The sequence below is a fragment of the Canis lupus genome, chromosome 12 (assembly GCF_048164855.1).
Source record: "Canis lupus baileyi chromosome 12, mCanLup2.hap1, whole genome shotgun sequence".
Taxonomy (NCBI): Eukaryota; Metazoa; Chordata; class Mammalia; order Carnivora; family Canidae; genus Canis; species Canis lupus.
Genome location: NC_132849.1, coordinates 18,648,581 through 18,671,793, shown reverse-complemented (window position 1 = coordinate 18,671,793; position 23,213 = coordinate 18,648,581). Strand labels below are relative to the sequence as shown.

The 23,213-nt window shown below is 34.8% G+C and overlaps 1 protein-coding gene and 1 long non-coding RNA gene across 11 annotated transcripts in view; one reads left to right on the top strand and one right to left on the bottom strand.

Annotated features, from left to right (window-relative positions):
• Positions 1–16,335, bottom strand: part of LOC140601267 (uncharacterized) — a 113,951-nt gene extending 97,616 nt beyond the window's left edge. For all 8 annotated transcript variants that reach the window (XR_012004291.1, XR_012004293.1, XR_012004295.1 and 5 more), the window contains exons 1-2: positions 16,239–16,335; positions 9,401–9,527 (exon numbers count right to left, since the gene is read on the bottom strand). This is a non-coding gene — a long non-coding RNA (uncharacterized lncRNA). The remainder of the gene's footprint in view (positions 1–9,400; positions 9,528–16,238) is intronic.
• Positions 1–23,213, top strand: part of LRRTM4 (leucine rich repeat transmembrane neuronal 4) — a 708,453-nt gene that overhangs the window by 231,988 nt on the left and 453,252 nt on the right. The window lies entirely within an intron of this gene.

Below are 23,213 nucleotides of genomic sequence, written 5' to 3'. Positions count from 1 at the left end.
TTTCTTCTCTGTCAATAGCAGGAAACATACAAGTTTGCCATATACAAGATTATAATCTTTCCAAAGTTTATTAGATTATAATCTTCCTATCAACCACATCCAGGGCAGTTTAACGTGCCATGAAATATAAAGTTAGACATATATAATTCATGTAAGAAAACTGTTATTTATATTTAAGGAAAATATTTTGTTTTATTTTGTCTGGCAGTGCAGACTTCTCTGTTACTTCTTTAAGCATAGATTCACATTCATTTTATAGTGTTGCCGCCCAGTAGGGCTTGTTTTATCCTATGTTGTGAAGATGGAGATATATGTAATTGGCAAAAATTACAAGGCTTACAATATCTAAAAGTTTGTGTTTGCTTGTCCTCTTCTATTTTAGACTATCAGGACCTCTTTTTAGTATTTCTCCTTCTTACAGGATGTTTGTAATGTTTGCTTGCAATTACTCATGCTTCTATATTTTTATGTTTCTATTGGCTAAATAGAATTTTTAAAAATTTTGTGTTGGGGTGGAATTAAATTTACATAGATTTAATTATTCTCAACAGTCATTTAACAAGGCACTAAGGCATTTCATTTTATTGCAAGTTGAAAATAACCCCATTTTTTTAAAGAAAATTTGTGCTAGAATGCTCATGGCTAGGTATTGGAAATGCCGACTGCAGGAAAATAAAAGGGCAGAAAAAACCCCACAAAATATTATTAGAATAGATAAAGTTTTTCAGCCTAGTTTTGTAGCTATCAGGGGTTTATATCATTTGACCTTTAGTTAAATACTCTGAGCCTCCAGGAATAAAGGCTCTATAGTAGCATTAAGTATTATTGCTCTTATCTTCATCATCTAAATGCAATCTTTAAACTACTTAAGATTCACCTCTCACTGTTGGACACTTTCTTTAATATCTCTGTAATTGTAAAGAGGACTTTGATGAGTGTATTAAGGTTTCCCTAGCTTCTGAGTGAATTGCCTGTTTAGTGGTAGATAAGCAGAATTCAAGGACTGTTGAGATTATCAACATTCAGTTTCCCTTGATTTCTTCATTTTCTAATTTCCTTAAAATCCATACTACTGTGAAATTGTGTAAGCAAGTGCCATGTTAGGGCAGAAAGAACACAGAAGGATTTAGGAAACAAATTCCATTCCTGACTTCATCATTAACTTTGAATAGGATCTTCAGAAAAAGTGCCTAATCACCTGCAGAATGGAGTGACAGCGCCAGAGACTATCTGGCTTGGAATATTGGGATTATTCAAGATCGTATTTTTTTTATTTTTTTATTTTTATTTTATTTTTATTTATTTTTATTTTTTTAATAAATTTATTTTATTGGTGTTCAATTTGTCAACATACAGAATAACACTCAGTGCTCATCCCATATTTTTATTTATTTATTCATGAGAGACACAGAGAGAAAGACAGAGAGAGAGAGAGAGAGGCAAAGACAGGCATTGGAAGAAGCAGGCTCCATGCAGGGAAGCCTGATGTGGGACTCGATCCCAGGTCTTCAGGATAAGGCCCTGGGCTGAAGGAGGCACTAAACCGCTGAGCCACCCAGGCTGCCTCTCGAGAACGCATACCATGCTTACTATGTATCTATTCATATTTCAATGATTTGCTGACATTTTAGAAGAATAAATATATCACCTGTCCACATGGAATTTTAAATATAGTTGTCTTTTCATAAGGAAAAGACATTAGATTGAAAGAGAAAAACATTAAACATTTGCAATAAAACTGTATAATTCATCAGTTTAGATAAGCTTGGATTTTTCTAGGATATGTAATCATCTGACTTTAACTAATACTAATAGAATATTATTCCCTGGGACAAGGAGTACACTATGATAATTATTAATAGATTATTTTGTGCACCTTTTTTTAAATAAAAGATTTTACTTATTTATTTGAGAAAGAGAGTGAGCGAGAGTGAGAGCACGAGCAGGGGTGGGGAGCAGAGGGAGAGAGAGCTGAGCAGGGAGCCTGATGCCAGACTGCATCCCAGGACCCTGGGATCATGACCTGAGCCGAAGCCAGAAGTTTAACCAACTGTGCCACCCAGGTGCCCCCATTTTGTGCACCTTTGATATATTCATTATTATAGGTATATCTTCTTCCCATGTGACACATATCCCGGGGAAAAACTCAGACAATAAGTAGCTATTATCTATAAACTCCTAAAGGGTGAGTTTTGCTTGTTGGACAAAGAAAGGAACACAGTAATACAATATCAGAATCCACTTAAGCAGTTGCAAGGCACTGTTTTTACATATGTAGGGAACAACACAAGGCTAGACTCTATTAAAAACAAAACAAGACAGTATGAATAAAGTTGTATATAAACAATCAAAAGTTGTTTGAGAATTCATCTACATTTATTTTTAACTATTTCATGGAGCATGACAAAAGTTACCTAAGTCAGGGGTTCTATCTCACCCATTTGCATGTACCTGTCCACAATTGAAAGGCTAATGCTGATATATAATATATATAATTTCTGTCATGCTTTTTTTTTTTTTTTCCCACCTAATGAGAACTTAGCAATTAGGAACAGTTGCAAATTGACAAACCTATTACCTAAATCACAAATCAAATCAGTCTTTTCATGGTCAAAGCTGGGCCACATAAGAGGTTGATATGTGAAACTTATTTCACCCCTACTAATTCTAAATTTACCTTTATAAATTTGTTTAATTAACGAATCAAAATTTCAGACATGGTGGCTCACAGTTCTTCAGTAGATGTTTGAAGATAGCAAGATGAGAAAGCACTAGTATTGCCCTAATTGTGATCTATGGAAGCTTTAGTCAAGAAATCTAGAATGTAAAGGCACTTGAGTGGCTCAGTGGATTGTTTGCTTTGGGCTCAAGTTTTCATCCAGGGGTCCTGGGATCAAGCCCCATCTCCTTCTCCTTGCTCAGCGGGGAGTCAGCTTCTCTCTCTCCCTCTGCCCCTCCTCTCCACTTATGTGCTCTGTCTCGTGCTCTCTCTCTCTCTCTCAAATAAATAAATAAATAGATAAAATCTTAGAGAGAAACCTTGAATGCAAAATGTTGCAGCCATGATGGAAAATAATGTGGAGATTCCTCAAAAATTAAAAATAGAACTACCATATGTTCCAGCATTTCCACCTCTGAATATTTATCCTAAAGAACTGAAAGCAGTATCTTGAATAGATCATCACATGCTCATGTTCATTGAAATGTTATTCACAATCGCCAAGAAATGAAAAGAACCTTAAGTGCCCATCAGTGGATTAATTGAAAAAGAAAATCTGGCATAAATACACAATGAGGTACTAATTAGCTGGGGGAGGGGGGGGATGAATTTTGACATCTGTAACAACACAGATGAACTTTGAGGGCTTTATTTTAAGTGAAATAGTTTAGGGGAAAATAAATACTGTATGATCTCACTTACTGTATGATCTCACTTATATGTAGAATCTAATAATGCTCAACTCAGAAACAGAATACGTTGGTTGTTGCCAGAGGCTGAGAGTTGGGGAAAATAGGGAAATGTTGGTTCAAGGGTACAAACTTTTTAAATGGAATATGTTCTGGGGATATAAGAAATTATAAGAGGAATTACTTCAAGGGATCCAATAGTATGATGACAGTAGTTCACAATATTGAATCCTCCACTAGAGTGTTGCTAAGAGAGTGGATTTTAAATGTTCTTACCATAACAAAAGTAACAAACTAAAGTTGAAATTATGTAAGGTGAAGGATATGTTAACTAACCTCATTGTGGTAATCATTTTGATATATATATATATATTTAATCATTACATTGTACACCTTAATCTTTATACAATATTAAATTTTAATTTGTCTCAATACAGGAGGGGGAAAAGCTAAATTAAAAAGAAGAAAATATGGTGCATATATATAAAATGAAATATTAGTCAGCAACAGATAGAAAATTCTCACATATGCTTCAACATGGATGAAACTTGAGGACATTATGCTAAGTTAAATAAGCCAATCATAGAAAGTAAAATATTGTGTGATTTCACTTATTTGAAGTATTAAAATAGTTGAACTTATAGAAGCAGAAACTAGAATGATGGTTAGCAGGAACTGGCTTAGGAGGACGGGGAAGTTGCTGTTGAGTGGATATAGAGCATCAGACATTCAAGATGAAAACTTTCTAGAGATCCTCTGTATAATGTTGTTCACTTAATTCACAGTACTTTATCATCCACTTAAGAAATTGTTAAGAGGACAGATTTCATGTTTAATGTTAGGTGTTTTTTTTAACACAGTAATAAAAAATAGCTTTGAGATTTAAAAATAAGTGACTTATTAGGTGTTTCAGAAGCTGGTTCCAATTCTTATTCACACCTTTGGAAATTTGGGGAGGTGAAGAGAGGGCTAGAAAAATGGGAGACCTTTAACACAGAAGCTTGGCTAGTTACTAACCTTCTCACTGCAAATCCTTCTTAGTAAAATAATTAAGACTTTAAGAAGTCTTGAAATTATAAACTCTGGAAACACTGTTATAATCTCCAGAAATCATGAATAATTTGAGGGTCTGGAATCCTGAGGATCATCTTGCTAAGTGTGAGCTGCTTACAGACTTTCACAATATCTTACATCATAAGAAGCTCTGAGCATGAGATTCTGGAGTGAAACATTATAGAGAGGAGTGAGACATTATGCAAACATTAGCCAAATGAAATTGACATTGATTTCAGATGAAATTCTTCAACCAATTATAAAGGAAATTATTAGTGAGTACCCGAAAGAAAGAACACATACCACTCAGTTTCAATATGGGTTCACACAAACTAAGTCACGTCAGACTAATTCAATTTCTCCTTCTAATAGGGTTAGTAGCTTAATAGATCAGAAGATATTAGAGACACTGTAGACAAGGTCTGGATTTCAGCCAGACAGTTGACAAGTTTTCTCATGTTTTCTTTGTTGACAAGATAATTGAAATGAGCTGGATTTATGAGCATTTTCTACTTAAAGAAAATTTATAGTAATGTGTAAACTTTAAAATATTAAACTAAAAATAATTATTTATAACTTTTAATGTGCAAGCCACTGCCATGTGCTTTACATGTATGCTCTAGCATTCTCAATTCTCATAATCTGTGAAATATTGGACACATTCTTCAAGTTAGATAACTGAGGTAAAGGAAGATTAATTACTTAGTATAAGTTCATGTGGATAGTAATTGGCAAAGCCGGAATTTGAACCCAGTGCATGCAACTACAAAACCACACCCCTAACCACTATGTGATGGGCCACCTGACTTATTCTTACCTCAATGCAATATGTTTAATTATAGCAATGAGAATATAAAACATATATTAATTGGTTTTGGCATAATCTGTATCTGAAGTAATAAATATTCTGAATGATATAATAAACATTATAGGTTGCATCTTTGAGTTACTTTTCCCTGGCTACTATAACAAATTCCCACAAACTTAATGGCTTAAAACAACACAAACTTATTATCTTACAGTTTAGTAGGCTTGAAGCCCAACACAGGCTTGAACCCTTCCATAGGCTGTAATGGAGGATTTGTTTTCTAGCTTTTTCTAGCTTCTATAGACTACCTGAACACTTTGGCCATGACCCCATTACATCTCAAAATCAAGTAATGTTACATCTCTCCATGCCTTGTTTCCACAGTTACATCTTACCTTGACTCTCATCTATTTCTATTTTCCACATTTGTTATTATTATATTGAGTTCATCCAAATAATCTAGGATATCCTCCCTATTTTAGCATTAGCTGTTTAACAACCTTAATTCCATCTGCAAATCTAATTTCCTTTGTAACCTGGCATAGTCATAAATTCTGGGTATTAGGAAGTCAACATCTTTGAGTGGGCTGTTATTCTGTCTACCATACTCCTTATAATTAATTATGTATGTCATAACAACAAAATTTAATTTTGTCATTTGGTAATCATTGTTTTTTTCCTTTCCATGATAATTTTCATGAGTTTACTAGTGCAATTTCTAGTTTAATACGTGCTTTTACAAAGGACAGCTTAAAAATGTGTATTCCTCTTCAGAATATTCGAAACAACTTTCATAAGACCCATAAAAGTTGAAAATTGTTGAAGCTGAATAATGGATATATAGGAGATTTATTATATTAGTCTACTTTTGTATATATTTAAATTTCTCAGTAATAAAAATAAAAAATAGATTCAGAGGTTTTATTAGACTCTATAATAGTCATATCATGAGAATAATCTAAAAGCAAGTGCAATATGTACTAAAGTAATAGAATTGTAAAATATAGTCCAAAAGAGCAGATGATCTATAGTATTATAATGGTTAAACAATAATTGATTTATGATATCCACTGTTGAGTACTACAAAGGAAAGAAATGTAGACAAACAAGTACTAGTTCTAGGAGAGTGGTTAAAATGGTCAATGAATAGTAATCTACATAACTTGGTCGAGAGAATAATATTTAGCTTGGAAAAAAAGCTGGAGTATTATCAAGTATTTAAAGAATCATCATGGTTTAAAAAAAAAAAAAGTAAATTTATTTTCCCTGGATCCTAATACAACAGATATTTAGGAGATCCATACAGAGAGCTTTTGGTAGGGTACCTGGATGGCTCAGATGGTCAAGTGTCTAACTATTGATTTCAACTCAGATCAAGTCCCATGTCAGGCTTCCTGCAGGGCATGGAGCCTGCTTAAGATTCTCCCTCTACCTCTGCCCTTTGCCTCCATCCCTGCCATGTTCTCTCTCTCTTTCTCTAAAAAGAAGAAGAAGAAGAAGAAGAAGAAGAACAACAACAACAACAACAACAACAACAGCAAGAACAGCAAGAACAAGAAAGAAGAAAGAAAGAGAAAGAAGAAAAAAGAAAGAAAGAAAGAAAGAAAGAAAGAAAGAGAAAGAAAGAAAGAAAGAAAGAAAGAAAGAAAGAAAGAAAGAAAGAAAGAAAGAAAGAAAGAAAGAAAGAAAGAAAGAAAAACAGTTTTTGGGGTCTATGATAGTCTTGAAGGACAATGAGTTTAATGACCTCATAAATTGGATCTTAGCAACCGTCTCTTTGTTGGATTTCAAATGTTTGTAGTTCTTTCTAACCTAGATTTAGAATTTGGTGATGGATAAATTTTGACCCTTTTAATTAGTAATAGCCTCCAAAGACAAGCATTACATTCTAATTTTTTTTCAGTTTTACAGAACCACCATTGCTTATTATAATCACACCAAAGAGTTTAGAGAAGTGAAATCTCATTGCTTTGAGCCAACTTGCAAAGGGCACTTGTGCATCTTACTGACTAAGGGTAGTGGGCTGTAATGCTTCAGGTGCTGAAATACTAAGCCCATAAGGGTGGTCGTGGGAGGAAAAAAAAAAAAAAACAATAGATGCCAAATGATTTTGAGCCAGAAAGTGGTGGAGTCCATATGGCGTGCACTACTTCCTAACCTGACTTCTACAAACTGGTGAAATAAGATATTGTGGATGGGGTATTTATATCCCCCACATATATCTGGGACTTTTCTCTCCAGCTATATTGGGATGACTTCCCCTTGGCTCCCTTTGAATATACCCTGAAATTTGTATTTTTGGCTTTTTACTTTTCTTGTGAACTCTTCCCATACACCTTTATGTAGTTTTGGGAAAATATTCTCTCCAGGGACATTTAGTGCTCTAGCACCCTGATTTTTCTGGCAATCACAGTCTTTTAGCTCTTGCTATGAGATACTTGATGAATGAAAAACATATTTGAGGAGTGCCAATCAAGCATGCATAGAGATACATATGGTGAATTTTTAAGCTCCATCTAGCTGTCACAGGACAATATTACACGCAAAGAAGATGTATTTGATTTAATAAATGGTGCTTAAAGTCCTCATTTGTGCATAAATTTGATATTTTTATAAATGTTTCACAGGTATAATATCTTTTCATTGTTACAAGAACTGCTGAAAAAGAAAAAGTGTCATAAGGAAACTAAGGAGATCCAACTCTCTTTGCCCAAGGTCACATTGCTGGTTAAAAGTCAGCAGGGCTTTAGAGGTGCTACTACTATGCCACACTCATCCTGTCAGACAGGAGGAGAATCGGGCTTTGAACCTTGGACTTCTAATTATAAGTTCACTGCTCTTTTCACTATGCCATGTGACCTTTCCAAGTAAAATGCCACATCTTTCCAGCATGATAATTAGCTTTCAGTGTGACTTTGAGGCAGTGATTCTCCCCAGGGGGAGAGAGAGAGAGATGTGGGATGAGGTGGGAGGGGAGAAGAGAAAAATCCCAAATGAAACACTCCAGTTAACCCTAGCAAATGAATTTGATTTATTTTTCTTATAAGCCTAATCAGAGTTGGAATTAACCTGAAATGAATAGTTACAGTTTTCTCATCTTGAGTTTGCCATATAGTGCTACTTTTAAAAGTACTCAGTGACATTTTAGAGTAAATATGACAAGCAAATGTAAATGTAATTGCACAAGTCATATATGGTGTGAGTCATTTGTAAAGTTCACTACGAACGAGCTATATTGTACGGAATCCATTTGTCACTTAAGAAAATGAGATCATCTGCTTTTACATATGAAAAGAGGAATTTAACAGTGCATTAAACTCAGTCCAAGTCAGAAAATGTCCAAATTACTACTCCCCAGTGGTTTGGGTTCAAATAGCCTAACCATGAGGATATTCCCCATTGACTCTTCTCTTGCCACATGCTGGTAAGAAAAGGAATGGAACATACGAAGTATATGTTTTAATATTCTATGGTGTTTGAGAGGGTATCTGACTAAAAGACAGATGGATATATCTTCTGTTTAGCTTCACTATTTTATGTCTCTATCCTATAAATTTTCATACTATACAAGTTCTAATTTCCTGTGAGATAATATGCAATTAGGCAAACAATGATTTTCTTTGTGATGTGATTGACCAGATCAGAGATAGAAAGATTAAAACTTACACTGAACTACAACAAAGTATTCTTCATTGCCATACAGACACAGGTACTAAAAGCTGAAAATAGTAAAATTTATTTTCCCAGAAAATAGACTCCCTGTGCCATTGTTGCTATCTGTAATTGGTTTTGAATATAACTGTTTCCAAAAAGTGAAAGTATGGAACAATGAGGTATGTGCCACATTACAGAAAACTATTTCAAAATGCACATTTTGGATTATCCCTTCTGCTCTGACATGTGTGCTGTAGTTGTTAAGTCACTGGGCTTGCCTATTTTGTTTTAAAGGTAAACATGCAAGATCACAGAACACTGATAGAGAATATAAAACTATTATATCAAGGACAAAGTGAAATAGGGCAACTAACATGCTTACCCACACCCTCCCCTCTTTATCTGGACTCTAAATTTGGCTTCTTCTCCTCATTGTTTGTCCTAGGCACTGTTGCACAACCCCATCCCATCCTTTACCAGGGAGAGCTCTTCTATCTTCTCGATGCTGGAAGATATTGGTTGTTTCAGTCTCCCATGTTCATTCCTGATTCCAAGCTTTTTCCTTCCATATTACTCCAGCAAGTTGGGTTGGGGATAAATATATCTTTAGAAAAAAAAAATATATATATATTTAAATGTTATAGTAGTTACATGTCTACATATACTTCCTATGACAAAATTTCTTCCTTCCTCCTTCTCTGCCTCGTTGTTTCTTTTTTTTCTTTATAGGTTTTAGCATATTATGTATTTTTACATGGAATGCTTGCCTGAGAATCTGAAATAGTCAATGTGGAAACTTCTAGGCAAATAAAAAAATTTAAAAAATAAGAACACAGGCCTATTTTAATGCGTAGAATTATAATCTCATGGTTAGTGTAAAGAAAAATATGGAGCTTTTAAATAAACAGACTTAACTCTAGGAGTAGTAGCTGAATGCAGATTTAGTACTTTTTTTTGTACTTTGATTCTTTTGCTTATACTGCTTATATATAAGTCAGTTAACACTTCTCAACTCAATGGCTTTTGTGTTTCCCATTTACCTCCTAGCTTTTGAAAATCAGTTCTTTCTTTCTTAAAGCCTTAACAGGGAGAGGTTTGTCATCTATTTTTAAGTATGTTTTATTTATTTATTTATTTATTTATTTATTTATTTATTTATTTATTATTTATCTGTTTATTTATTTATTTATTTATTTATCTATCTATTTATCTATTTGTTATTTATTTAAGACAGAGCATGAGCAGTGGGATGGGGGAGAAGGAGAGGGAGAAGCAGACTTCCCACTGAGCAGGGAGCCTGATACAGGACTTCATCCCAGGACCCTTAGGTTATGACTTGAGCCAAAGTCAGACATTTAACCAACTGGGCCACCCAGGCACCCTGAGGATTGTCATCTTAAGTGTGGAGAAGTCCAGGGAAACTTATCCTAAAAGCTGAACACATGTAAATAGTTCCCCCCACCCCCCACCCCTCACCCTAGGCAAAACCTCTAAGAAAATCTCTGATTACAATTCGATTTGATTTGGTGTCACATTAACCTTGAGGGTCCATGAACTTTCTAATGCTTACAGTTGATAGCAGTTTACAAGATAGGCATTGTCACTCAGGCTGAGCAAAGGTGAACGAACACAGATCAGGTCCAGCATAAGGAGGAATTCATTTGTAGGTGCCTAGAGGCCCCTATCTTTCTGTAGATCTTCTGGAAACCACACAAGAGTTAAAATAGTTTTAAAAACCTTACTACTATTTATATAGTAGTAAGCCCTTTGAATTGATTTGTATGCTCCCAATTTTATTTTCTGGGGCATTTTTGCACAATAACATAGCCTACAGAATAATTCTGTCTGATTGTCAGTTATATTTTTAAATTATATTCAAGAACATTTACTGAGCTTCTATTGATTGCATCAGGCTATATTTGGTCCTATAAAAAAATCAACAACAATTAATTTAACACCAATTATGGAAGAGACTGATCAATGCCTTGGAGACAAAGGAGAATCAAAACATTATAGAATACCACCTTCATTTTACAGGATTTTATAACCTAGGTTAAAAGTTATAAAGAAATCCCTGCAGGAACAAATAATAATGCAAATCAATGTAGGTGGGTACTAAGTGTGTGGCACAGAGAAGGGCTGTGGAAGTTTTAAGGCAGGAGATTATTTATAGGCAGCTAAAGTGGCTTATGCATACATCAGGATGGCTTTAAAATGTCCTTAGCAACCATTTTCTTTTCTCTTCTCTCCTCTTCTCTTCTCTTCTCTTCTCTTCTCTTCTCTTCTCTTCTCTCTTCTCTTCTCTTCTTTCTCTTCTTTTTCTCCTCTCCTCTCTTCTCCTCTCCTCTCCTTTTCTCACTTCTCTTCTTTCTTTTTAAGACTTACGTTTTGATTTTTGGATACTACGTGATTTCCATCCCTGTTAGGAGTCTAGTACTCTTCCACATTCATGCACATCTTTGTGTCCTTTAGAGGCCCTCCCAGAGCCTGACACATGCAGTGGTACCCATGGTTAAGGGAACAGAACTCATGCACAGTGAGAGCCACCAAACCCTCATTACTCTTCATTTGCTTTCAGCCATACACTCTGTCAAGTTATCTGGGTTTTGGAATTTTAGGAAAGAAAGAGAGACCTAATGATAGCTATTTTTAGTTAACTTGTCTGTGACTCCCTTTATATTAATTTTAACAATTAGATACCTAAGCTTATCATAGATATTGTGAATGGGTCATAATATTAAAAATCCAAAAGCCATTTTAAGTTAGTAATATAGCCAAAAAATCCCTAAGATCTTGCATTTAGTATAATATCAGTAATAGGGTTTTTTTTTATTGTTTTGGGGGAACTTTTTTTTTTGTCAAAGCCTTTTGACACATTGTAATTTAGGTTTATTAATGTCACTTGAAATCACTGATTGAGTACCTAAATTTTAGTATTTGAATACATTAGAGAAAAAAAAAAAACAAACAGTGATATAAAGTATCCCCCAAACCAAACTGGAAGCATTTTTGTTGATTTTTTAAAAATTTTAACCATAAAAAATATGATTAAATGAGCAAATTTATCATCCAAACACCATGAACTTTATTGCACTTGTGATTTCACCATGGTCCTGTGCAGTTTGTGATATTTTGCCATAGGTACAGATACAGCAGAAAGCCAAAGCCACATTTAAAATCATGATGAACACTAAACCCTTGGGTTCCATCTTATCTAGATGCTCATTAACCTTTTTGTGAGATTGTTTGATCTGGTAATATATAGTGTGAGTAATAGAAAAATCTCCTGCTTTATTGCCAAAAAGCTTAACATCGTGCGTGCGCATGCATGCCTGTGTGTATGTATATTCACATATGAAAGAGGGAAAGAAACAAAAGAGAACAAGAGTATGAGGACTTTGAAAATACAAAATTTAATATTTTTTTCCCTCAGAGTGAACATAAATGCTGCCAGAGTAATCAAATCAATGAATCCCAAGCATTATTAGCCTCTATTTTTAAGAGAGACTGAAAAAAAATTTTTTTGTGGCAGTCATTTCCTAAAAATTTTCTTATTACTGAAATAAGAAGTAGACATCCTGTACTTACCAGTAAAGAAAAAAATGCTGGTTACAGAACATTAAGACAAATAACTGGCCACGCATTTTGTCAAAGCAACACATAATAAATATGTAATTAGCAGTTTAAGCATTTCATAAGTTGATCTATTTCTTTTTTAAACTAATATTCTTTTTTAAACTAGTATTTTTTATTAATATTTTACTTATTTATTCATGAGAGACAGAGAGAGAGAGGCAAGAGATACAGGCAGAGGGAGAAGCAGGCTCCATGCAGAGAGCCCAATATGGGACTCCAACCTGGGTCTCCAGGATCACACCCTGGGGTGAAGGCAGTACTAAACCACTAAGCCACCGGGCTGCCCATAAGTTGATCTATTTCTAAACACCTTTAGATATCAAAACCAAAACACAAAACTGCAAAAAAGGGGATCCCTGGGTGGCGCAGCGGTTTGGCGCCTGCCTTTGGCCCAGGGCGCGATCCTGGAGACCCGGGATCGAATCCCACGTCGGGCTCCCGGTGCATGGAGCCTGCTTCTCCCTCTGCCTGTGTCTTTGCCTCTCTCTCTCTCTCTCTGTGACTATCATAAATAAATAAAATTAAAAAAAAAAAAAAATTAAAAAAAAAAAAAAAAACCCTGTAAAAATTTATATTGCATCTTTTATGTACCAGCTTTCTTATTTTGCTTCTAAAGAGGAAGTATAACATTAGAACAAAGCATTATACTTTTTATCCTGCTTAACCATTTTAAAAACCTTAAATCTAATTCCCTGAAATTTCTTAATTCACTATTCAACTTACAGGATTTTTTAAAGAATGACTCCCCTCAAAAGTTTCCCCAAATATTAGGGTTATTTTTGTGTGTATGTGAAAGTGTTGTCCAGTTGAGATCAAATATTAGCCTATATTCTTCCTTCTGCTAAATTCATATCAAAACTAAAATAAGGTTTTGCCATAGTAATTATAAATTTAGGGTAATAGACAATACAGAGTAGAGGTCCATTTTCTTCAGGTGCTTATTCACTGCATAAGAATCTGAACTGTTGAAAATAAAACAGATGCTCTGAAAATTATCAGGCTTGTATTTAATTTATGCAGTTTTCCCATTAATAGCATTATCTATTTAACACATCCATTACATATCCTCAGTGTTAATTTAGGCAGAAAAAATGTAGCAACTTCAAAAGGAAATCTTCCATTAAATTAAGGATATTGACTTTAATGGATGTCCCAAATAGACATGAAAATTAACAGAATGAAAAAACAAGTTGATTAAAAGTGGTCCCATTATAATTTGTTATGCCACATAGAATGAAAATATTAAGACGGAATTCACTAAAAAATAGTGCCAATGAAACTCTTTGTACTCTAAAATACATGACTTTAAAAGCTGTCAAATCATAGAATCTTATGTAAAAATATGGCTTTCTACAATTCTGAATAAACCTGTGTCTTGCAAAAAAAGAAACCTTGATATTTACAAGATTCATTTTGTTTTGACAACCAAAGAATTGGAAATGGTGATCAATTCACTTATTTAGTGACCTCACTTCATGGAAATTCTGTACCTTCTCAGAGATGGGTAAATTGCTACTCCTTTCTGTTCTCACTTTCTCTTCTCTCTGTATCCCTTACCTTCACAAATATCTATTATGTTCATCAAGTCGCTTGAAATTCTTTTTTAACAATTCATTCTTTTGGACATTAAAATCTTTCTATTTTTCAACACACTTCCATTAAAGTGCCAATATACCTGTGTCATCAACTAACAAACAGCCAAGTAAAAATCACTGGTGGCAAGGACTATCCAGCTAGGGTGGAGAAGGAGAAGCAAAGACACATGCAAATGGGCATAATATAGGGCAGGGAAAAGATGGCTTTACAGGATGAAAGGGAAGGTGAATTGGAACCAAAGACAAACTATCCTTTTTTTATTTAAATATTTTCTCTATCTATTTATTTATTTAAGAGAGAGAAAGAGTGAGTGCACATGATGGGGAGGGGCTGAAGGAGAGGGAGAGGAAGAATCTCAAGCATACTCTGTGCTGAGCGCAGAGCCTGACACGGGGCTCAATCCCATGACCTTGATATAACGACCTGAGCCTAAATCAAGAGTCAGATGCTCAACTCCCTGAGCCAGGAAGGTTCCCCAACAAACTATTCTTCTTTATGATATTGCATTTTTCTAGTTCAGCAATTTAACTCTAAACTTTTTCATCCACTGATTCATCTATTCTGTTTTATTGAATACTTATAATCTGATTGGCTTTGTATAGGCACTGGACATATAAAGATAAATATGAGAGAGTCACAATTCATCTCATAGAATTAATGAACTATAAATGTAAATTGTTACATGCAATACATTTTCAATTATTCATTTATAATATGCTTACTGAGGGCCTTTCTCATACAGGACACTGGCTAAAGACGTCAAACAACCTTACTGTCTTTAAGGAGCTATCTAGTGAAAAAAGACAAAATGAATTATAAAAGGATATGTATGTCATGTGTTGATAAATATACTGAGAAAATAAGTTTTACAGAGGTAATAGTAAATATGCTTATTGAGAAGAGGGGAGGAATGGTTGGGATAGATTTCAAAAAAGAGTTGGAACATGAGCCTTCTTGAAGGAGGATTAAGAATTAACCAGGCAGAAAATTCTAGAGAAGGTTATGGATATTCTGGGCAAGAACACAATACAGTGGCTGGGAGATGTTAAACGGCATTATGTAGTCAAATAAATTTAAATGATATCTTATGTTTGAATTACCTGTGCTTGTAGAGTAAATATGCATAGAGCTTGATGGTGGAGGCGTGTTTTGGTGGGAGATATGAATGAAAAAAAGTAATCTGTTACTGGGTCATAGAATACTTTTAATCCTATAAGAAAACATTTGACCATCAATCAATAAAAAATAAGTGGTAGCAAACCATGGAAGGATAGACAAACAGCATAATCAAACGGATACTGCAGAAACATTGGCCTGAGTGGTGGCCTGGCAAATGAATTGGTGGAAGGTCAGCAATAGTCAGGAAGATCTTTTAGGAGGCTATTTCATGGTCTAGACTCTAGGTAGCTAATGAGGCATGAACTAAGAAAAGGAGATGGTATCAGAAATGTAAGTGGCCAAATAACAATGTGGAAGAAGAATAACATGGGTTGTAAAATGAGGATCCTTGAGAGTAAGGTTCCTTAAAAGGAGCAGACATTGCTTTCAGAAAATATCCTAATAAATTTTAATTCTACAGAGTCTTCCATTATACATTTATTACTACACAAAATTAGAATTATCTTTTTCAGATAGGGCATGTGGAGGAGAACCAAGCAAGGGTGACCTTATTTTCACATTCACATGACCACATTTCACATTTCACATTTTCACATCAGCCATCATGGGGAGACCTCTGTCTAAATAATCTCCTTTTAGTGGACACAAAGGAAGGGCAAAAGGGTACAGTTTCACAACCTTCCTGGGCAAATTGGGAACAAGACCTATTATTTTTATTTTTTTCTTCCAATTAAGCCCTAACTTTTCAATTTTCTAGGTCACTTTTCTAAGCTGTCCCTTTCTTTCTTAAAACCAGTGACCCAAATACATAACTTATCAAGGAGGAGGTTTTTACTTTTTCTCAAGCCTCCGCAGAGGGATGCAGATGAACAAGTGCTGCCTTATCTGTCAATCCAGACATTTACCACAGTTCAGATCTTAAGTCATCATCTTTTACTTTAGTGCATGGCTGTGGCCATATTACCTCAACTTCTGTCTGTCAGCAATCCCAAGTAGGAAAAACAGCTGAATCGGTGTGGGAAACATGGTCCTCCATGAAGCATCCATGTTGCTTAGTAACTAGGAAACATAATTCAGAATTTAAGGAACCAAGGTTCTAGGATTTTAGTCTAAACTATTTCTACTGAAGTGCTGCTCCCATAGATAAAACATTTAACTAGTCAGTCTCTTTTATTATGTTTTGTTGAATGTTGTAAATATTTTTTATATAAAACATATGCAAGACAAGCATAGATTGAACAAAGCTCTTTGTGCTCTGAAAGAAAAAGAAATTAAAAAAGAAAAGTACTTGACAAAAGTCTTTGTTTACAAGGGAGCTCTGTATAATCATACTCTGTTTAACTAAGCACTTTTTTCTTTCATTAAAGTCATTAGTGATTACCAGCAATTGGTATATTTGAATTTCATTTATATTTGTTAATGGTACCAGCCTAGAATGTCTAGCAGACACTCCGATTCAGTACGTTTCATGTAATGTCTTCCTTAAATCAGTGAATGATTCTCATTAACAATATAATGTGCTAATTGCCTTCCTTTACTTTGTCTTTTCACTATCATTTTATCTCTCTGTTCAACATATTGCCAGTAACCTAGTCATATTTACTGAGCCTCTTTTATGTGCTACCATTTTTTTTTTAAGAGACAGAGGTTGGGGAGGGGCAAAGAGAAAGGTAGACAGAGAATCTCAAGCAGGCTCTACAACCAGAAAGGAGCCTGACATGGAGCTTGATTTCACAACCCTGAGATCATAACCTGAACCCAAATCAAGAGTTGGACACTTAACTGACCGAGCCACCCAGGCACCCCCATATGCTACCATTCTTAATAAATTATGGGTCTATCTAAGTAGGTCCATGGTGTCCTGTTTTGCAAAGTCTAGTTGGGGAGATGGACATTGAATTAACTAACCCTACAAATATATGTATAATCACACATTGTAATAGTTAATTTGAGTGAAAAATACTAGAAACTGTGAAGAATTTATAACAAGAGAATCTAAAATAAACAATGGGAAAAATGAAGCATTGGGCAAGATGCCCCAGAAGAAATAAAATTTGAGGTGGAATATGGAAAGCAAGTAGAAAGTAAGAAAAGGGAGGAGAGAAACAGCTGCAATGGAAGGAATCAGTGAATACAAAAGTTCAGTGGTTCTCACTGAAGGCCTTGTTAAACCATACATTTCTGGGGCACTTGGGTGACTCAGTGGTTAAGCGTCTGCCTTCAACTCAGGTTGTGATCCCAAGGTCTTGGGATTGAGCCTGCAATGGGGTCCCCGCAGGGAGCCTGCTTCCCCTCTGCTTGTGTTTCTGCCTCTCTCTCTGTGCCTCTCACGAGTAAATAAATAAAATATATTAAAAAAAAAAAACACATACATTCCTGCACCCCACTGTAAAGTTTATGCTTCAGCAGATCCAAGTCAGGGCCCAAGAATTTGCACATATTGCAATTCTAACAAGTTTTCAGATGACCCGGCTATTGCTGGGCTGGAGAACATACTTTGAGAACTGCTAGATTAGAGAATTGAGGAAAGGTCATTATGGTGAGTCCATGGTTAACTGTGGAAGAAGTGATTGGAGAGACAGAAATGTAGAGAAAAGACAGATGAATTAAGTTCTTAAAATACTTTTTTTTTCCATACTTTTAAGAGCAACTGGGCTAACCTTAGTGGATTTTAAGCCAGGAACTGATGTGATCACATCTGTCTTTTTAAAAAAAATCCCTGGGTACATCATGTGCAGAATGAATTGAGGGGAAATAAGAGGAATGTGTGGTGGAAAAGGCCATTACAACATTATTCCAGGAGTTCAGAGGAGAGCAATGGGAGGGTGATAGGAATGGCAATGCGAAGATTATACAGTTACAAGGGATAATCAGTAGGGGAAAAAACCAGTAAGGCTTGGTAATAAATTCAATGTAAGAGTATTGGACAGAGAAGAGTGAAGAATGATTCCAAGAATTCTGTTTTCTGGTTTCCAGATTGTACTGTGTGGTACTATCCAGGGAAGAAGATTCTTGAAAGAAGTACAGATTGAAAGTGGAGGTGATAAAAAGGGAATTATATTGTGGATTTATGACATTGAGGATTTTTGGGGTTTTTTGTTTTGGTGTTTTTATTTTCATTTTTATTATTATTATTTTTAGTTTTTTCCTTTCTTTTGGTTTTTGATGTGAGGGTTTTTTTGTTTTGTTTTGTCGTTTTAGGGGAAATGTCAAATGCTCATTTGGATATACTTGGATTTAGACTTGGAGCTGAGATGAGAAGTATGTGCCAAGAATAAAACTTTGAAAATCGTTATCTATTTGATGGAATTTGGAGTTTCATGTATGGATTACATCATCAAAGATTTAAGTATAGAATGAGATTACAAAAAGGCTTAGAACTAGTTGAAGGCAACAAAACTTGATAGCAAAGAATATGAGGTGATGAAGGAAACTGAGAATAATAGAGATGTAGGCAGAAAAAAAGAATACAGTCGTATTGAGATACCTAATCATTTTCTAATGAACTTTTATTTCATATTATTTTTCCACTTCTGAAGATGTTTAAGATCCTTTACTTGACATCAGTGCTCTGATGTTTTATTGGCATCTACTGAAACTTTTTCTAATCTTTTAAATTATCTTTTTGAAAATTCTAATTGTCTGGTAGTATGATCTTATAATTAATAGTCCACAGTTGGATATTTTTGACTTGAAAGTGGCATTGTCAATAAATCTGCTGGAAAAACAGTTCTAAACAAGAACTCACAGGGCAAACTGGAATATATGGTCTCTCTACATTAATCATAGATTGGATCTTCTAGATCAGTGTTTTAAATTTTCTATGATATTTTCTCTTATTTTCAGTTGCTTCATTTTCTACTTTTTGAGGGATTTCTTCATTAATAGTTGAAATACTAAAAAGCTTATTAGGAGATTTTCATGGGGACATTTGATTCCTATGGCTTTACTGGACGAAGATTGGGAGGATAGCAAGGCATAACTTTTTGTGGGAGGATTCTTTCTCTTAGCAAATATCAGTATTTCAGTATTTTTGTTTGTTACCTCCAGATAATGCAATTTATTCAGCCATCCTCTAGTGTCCGGTCTATTTTCCAGAAGATTGTGAGAGAAGAGAGAGTTTAGCTCATGGCAGCTTGCACTCCCCCATGGTTCAGCCTGATGCCTTGCCTCTGCACACCAATGGGCCACTTCATCCATATCCAGAGCCTCTGTGTCTCTGTCCACCTTGCAGAATTGTCCCTCTGTTTCCTGCAATCAGAAGGAGTAGGCCTTTCAAACGATTTTAGCACCAGTTTCGCACTGTCTACTATCATTTCTGTTGGACCCTCTCAAGAGATTGGTGGAACAAATAGGCCCTTTTCTTATCAGAATCTTTTCTGTAGACCCTTGGGATATAAATTCCTCCCCTCTGCTAAATCATTTATGACTCTCTGACTTCTTTGTTTTCCAGAAATCAATGGTAATATTATTTTGCTCTGGACGTCTATTTACATTTTTACATTTAAAATTTACTCCACTTGAAATGTATTTTGCAATATAATTAGGTAAAAAAAAATTTCTGTTAAATAATCAGTTGTTCTAATGCAATATATTTAATTATTCATTATTTTCTCATCAATTAATGATCCTACTTTTTTTATAGACTAAAGGCTTTATACACTTCCTGGGGTTTGAAAAGATTTTTCTCAAGGTTTCCTATGTATTAAATCAAATGAAATTATATGAAAACTATGTATCATGTTACTTTGAACATGCTGCTATTATAGTAGACATTACTGTAGTGTTTCCTTCTCAAGTACAATAATTAGAGTTGTTAAAATACAACTTTATAAAGATGCTGAACAAGTAGAAAGTAGAAGAAAGCTTTGCATTTTGTATCATTGTTCCATTTTTTTTCTCTCTTGTATTGAGCAGAACCTCTCCTTTGTCCTTTTCTTAGCATATTATGATGACATGACTCCCTTTTAATTTTAAGGCTTTCTCAATTTATAAAAGCCATTCACTGTAACTTCTTTTGGTGAATAGCTCATTATATTTTCTAAGACCCTGTTGTTTTACCATCTTTGAAAACAAATAAAAATGACACTCCTAAACACTCCACTAAAACAAATTAGATTTATTCTGAAGAGCTCAGTGAACAACATTTTGAATGAGATCCATAATGGGCTTTTTAATTAAATGAATATAGTCATTTCATAGAGGCAATTCTCATTAGTAGAGCAGTATTGAGATGACCGTTTCATCCTAATTGTGCTGTGTGTTTATATAAGGGGCCTCATTTTAGGGTTGGTTTGAATAGATTTATATCTAATCATGTCTTGACACTTAGTTCACATTTGAAAGGTAAATATTACTGCTTTTCCAAAGACATATAGTAAATAAAACAATAGAATAAAATATTTTTCCACTAATTTTGTATTCTTTTATTTGAATTAGATGGAAGAGAAATTAGATATTACATATCATCTTCTATTCATTACTTGGCTTTTCTTTTATTTCTTTCCTTTAGTAATGGACTAAATATTTGTGTCTCCTAAAAGTTCATTGTATTGAAATCCTAACTCCCTGTGTGGTGGTTTTGGAGATGGGCCTTGAAGGAAGTAATGAAGGTTAACTAAAGACTTAAGGGTGAGTCCCTGATCTGATGGGATTAGTGTCCTTGAAAGAAGAGACACCAAAGGGCTCACTTGCTCTCCTTTTCCACATTCATAAATGAATGAACCAAAGTAAAACCGTGGAGGCCATGTGCAATAGAAAATGCTGTAAACTGCAAGCCAGGAAGTCTTCACCAAAAACCAACCATTCTGTACCCTGATCTCAAACTTCCAATCTCCAGAACTGTGAGAAAATGAATTTCTATTGTATAAGCCACTCAGTCTGTGATATTTTTAATGGCAGCTCGAGCTGCTAATGTACTTTGTTATGTACAGCTCTGAAATGCTAATATTCTGAGTTGTTGTGAAAGTGGATATGTAAATAATGGATGCAACCTCCAAAGACAGATATTAAAGAAGCATGAGCTTAACGTATCTTTCCACAAGTTTGAACCTGCATTACATGAAGTGTCTTTATTGTATAGATACCATTAGGACAAGGTACCAAGAATTGTTGGAACATTTTACAAGTGGAGAATGGGACTCCAAGTAGAATTATCAAGATATAAAAATATATATGTAAATGACTTTCTTCTGTAGAGTGCAGCATGAAAAGTTGGAATGAAGAGTAACTTTCTGGAAGTGGCTGGTGGGGGTGGGGGGTGACTTAAAACATACTACCTCAGCTAGGTCATTGAGGAGAACATCCTTAGTGATATGTCATCTCAATAGTATGTGCTCTTGGTATGATGTGATATTCCTGCCTAAAACTCATAATCATAGTTTAACTATGAGAAAACCATCAGAAAAACCCAAATTGAAATTTAGTCTACAAAAGATCTGACCAGTACTCCTTGAAACTGCAAAGGTCATCAAAAACAAGGAAAGTCTGAGGAACTGTCATAGTTTAGTAGAGTCTAAGGAGACAAGAAAAATAAATGATATGATATTCTAGATGGGATCCTGGAATAGGTAAAAGAATATTAGATAAAAATTAAAGAAATGCAAATAAAGTATGAACGTTAATGAATAATAATAAAGTATCAGGGATGGTTCATTAGTTAAGACAAATGTACCATATTAATGTAAGATGATTAACAATAGGGGAAATTGGGTGAGGGGTAAATGAGAACTCTGTATAGTGCTGCAACTTTTCAGTAAAACTGAAAGTGATTGGAAATCAAGTTTATTTTTAAATTGTATATGCAAGGAATGCTATATTTTTTTATTTGTTTTTAACCAAGTCAGCAAGACTCATAGATCAGGGTAGAGAACCTCTTTTCTCCAAAGATCAGTAGTAGTCCTGATGTTGTTAGAAATCCTGCACAGTTTCTTATCCATTTTGCATCCTAGGTTCGTGTTCCCAGGTAACGTGGATCAGTCAAAGGAGAGTTTTTTGTTTGTTTGTTTGTTTGTTTGTTTGTTTGTTTTTTAATGGCTTAGAGTAACCCAGTTTTATTTCATTCTATCATTTCATTTCCAGTTTGGCATACTAAGGGGATCTTCTCACTCAGAGACCAAGGCTAATGGGAGTTTCATATAACACCATCAACTTAAACAAATTTCCAAATTCACTGGAACAAGAAAAGATATTCTGAATAATTCCATATGAGAATGTCACTGTCTTAGTCTATAAATGACACATTACTTTTCCTCACTGCCCATTGACTAGAATTTGTCATATGACAATTGCCATCTGCACGAAGATTGGAAAATGTAGGGAAAAAATGGAATATTTGGTGAGCAATAACTTCACCATTGCTTCATATTTCCTCATTTTAAAACTATTCCTTGGGGGGATCCCTGGGTGGCGCAGCAGTTTAATGCCTGCCTTTGACCCAGGGCGTGATCCTGGAGACCCGGGATCGAATCCCACGTCGGGCTCCCAGTGCATGGAGCCTGCTTCTCCCTCTGCCTATGTCTCTGCCTCTCTCTCTCTCTCTCTCTCTCTGTGTGTGTGTGTGTGACTATCATAAATGAATAAAAAAAAAAAAAAACTATTCCTTGGCTTACTTTTATCTATTTTTATTACTACCTCCAAATATTTGAGAACAGTGTTTTTATCAACACTACTTAATGTTTGATACTCAAAATACTTTCAATCCCTTCTCTAGAGGAACTGTGAAACCCAATACAGATTTAAATTTACCACCATTTCCTGTGGACTAAACACAATATTCATGCTTCCTCCAATTTTCACCTGCTGAAGACCTATCATTGGAAATAATAAGAAGAAATATGAAATGACTATATGTGTGAATGTAGGAAATTATTATTTTAAAGTTATTGCCTAGTGATGGAGAAAAGTGCAAGTTATTCTATGGTTCATCTCCTGCAATCAT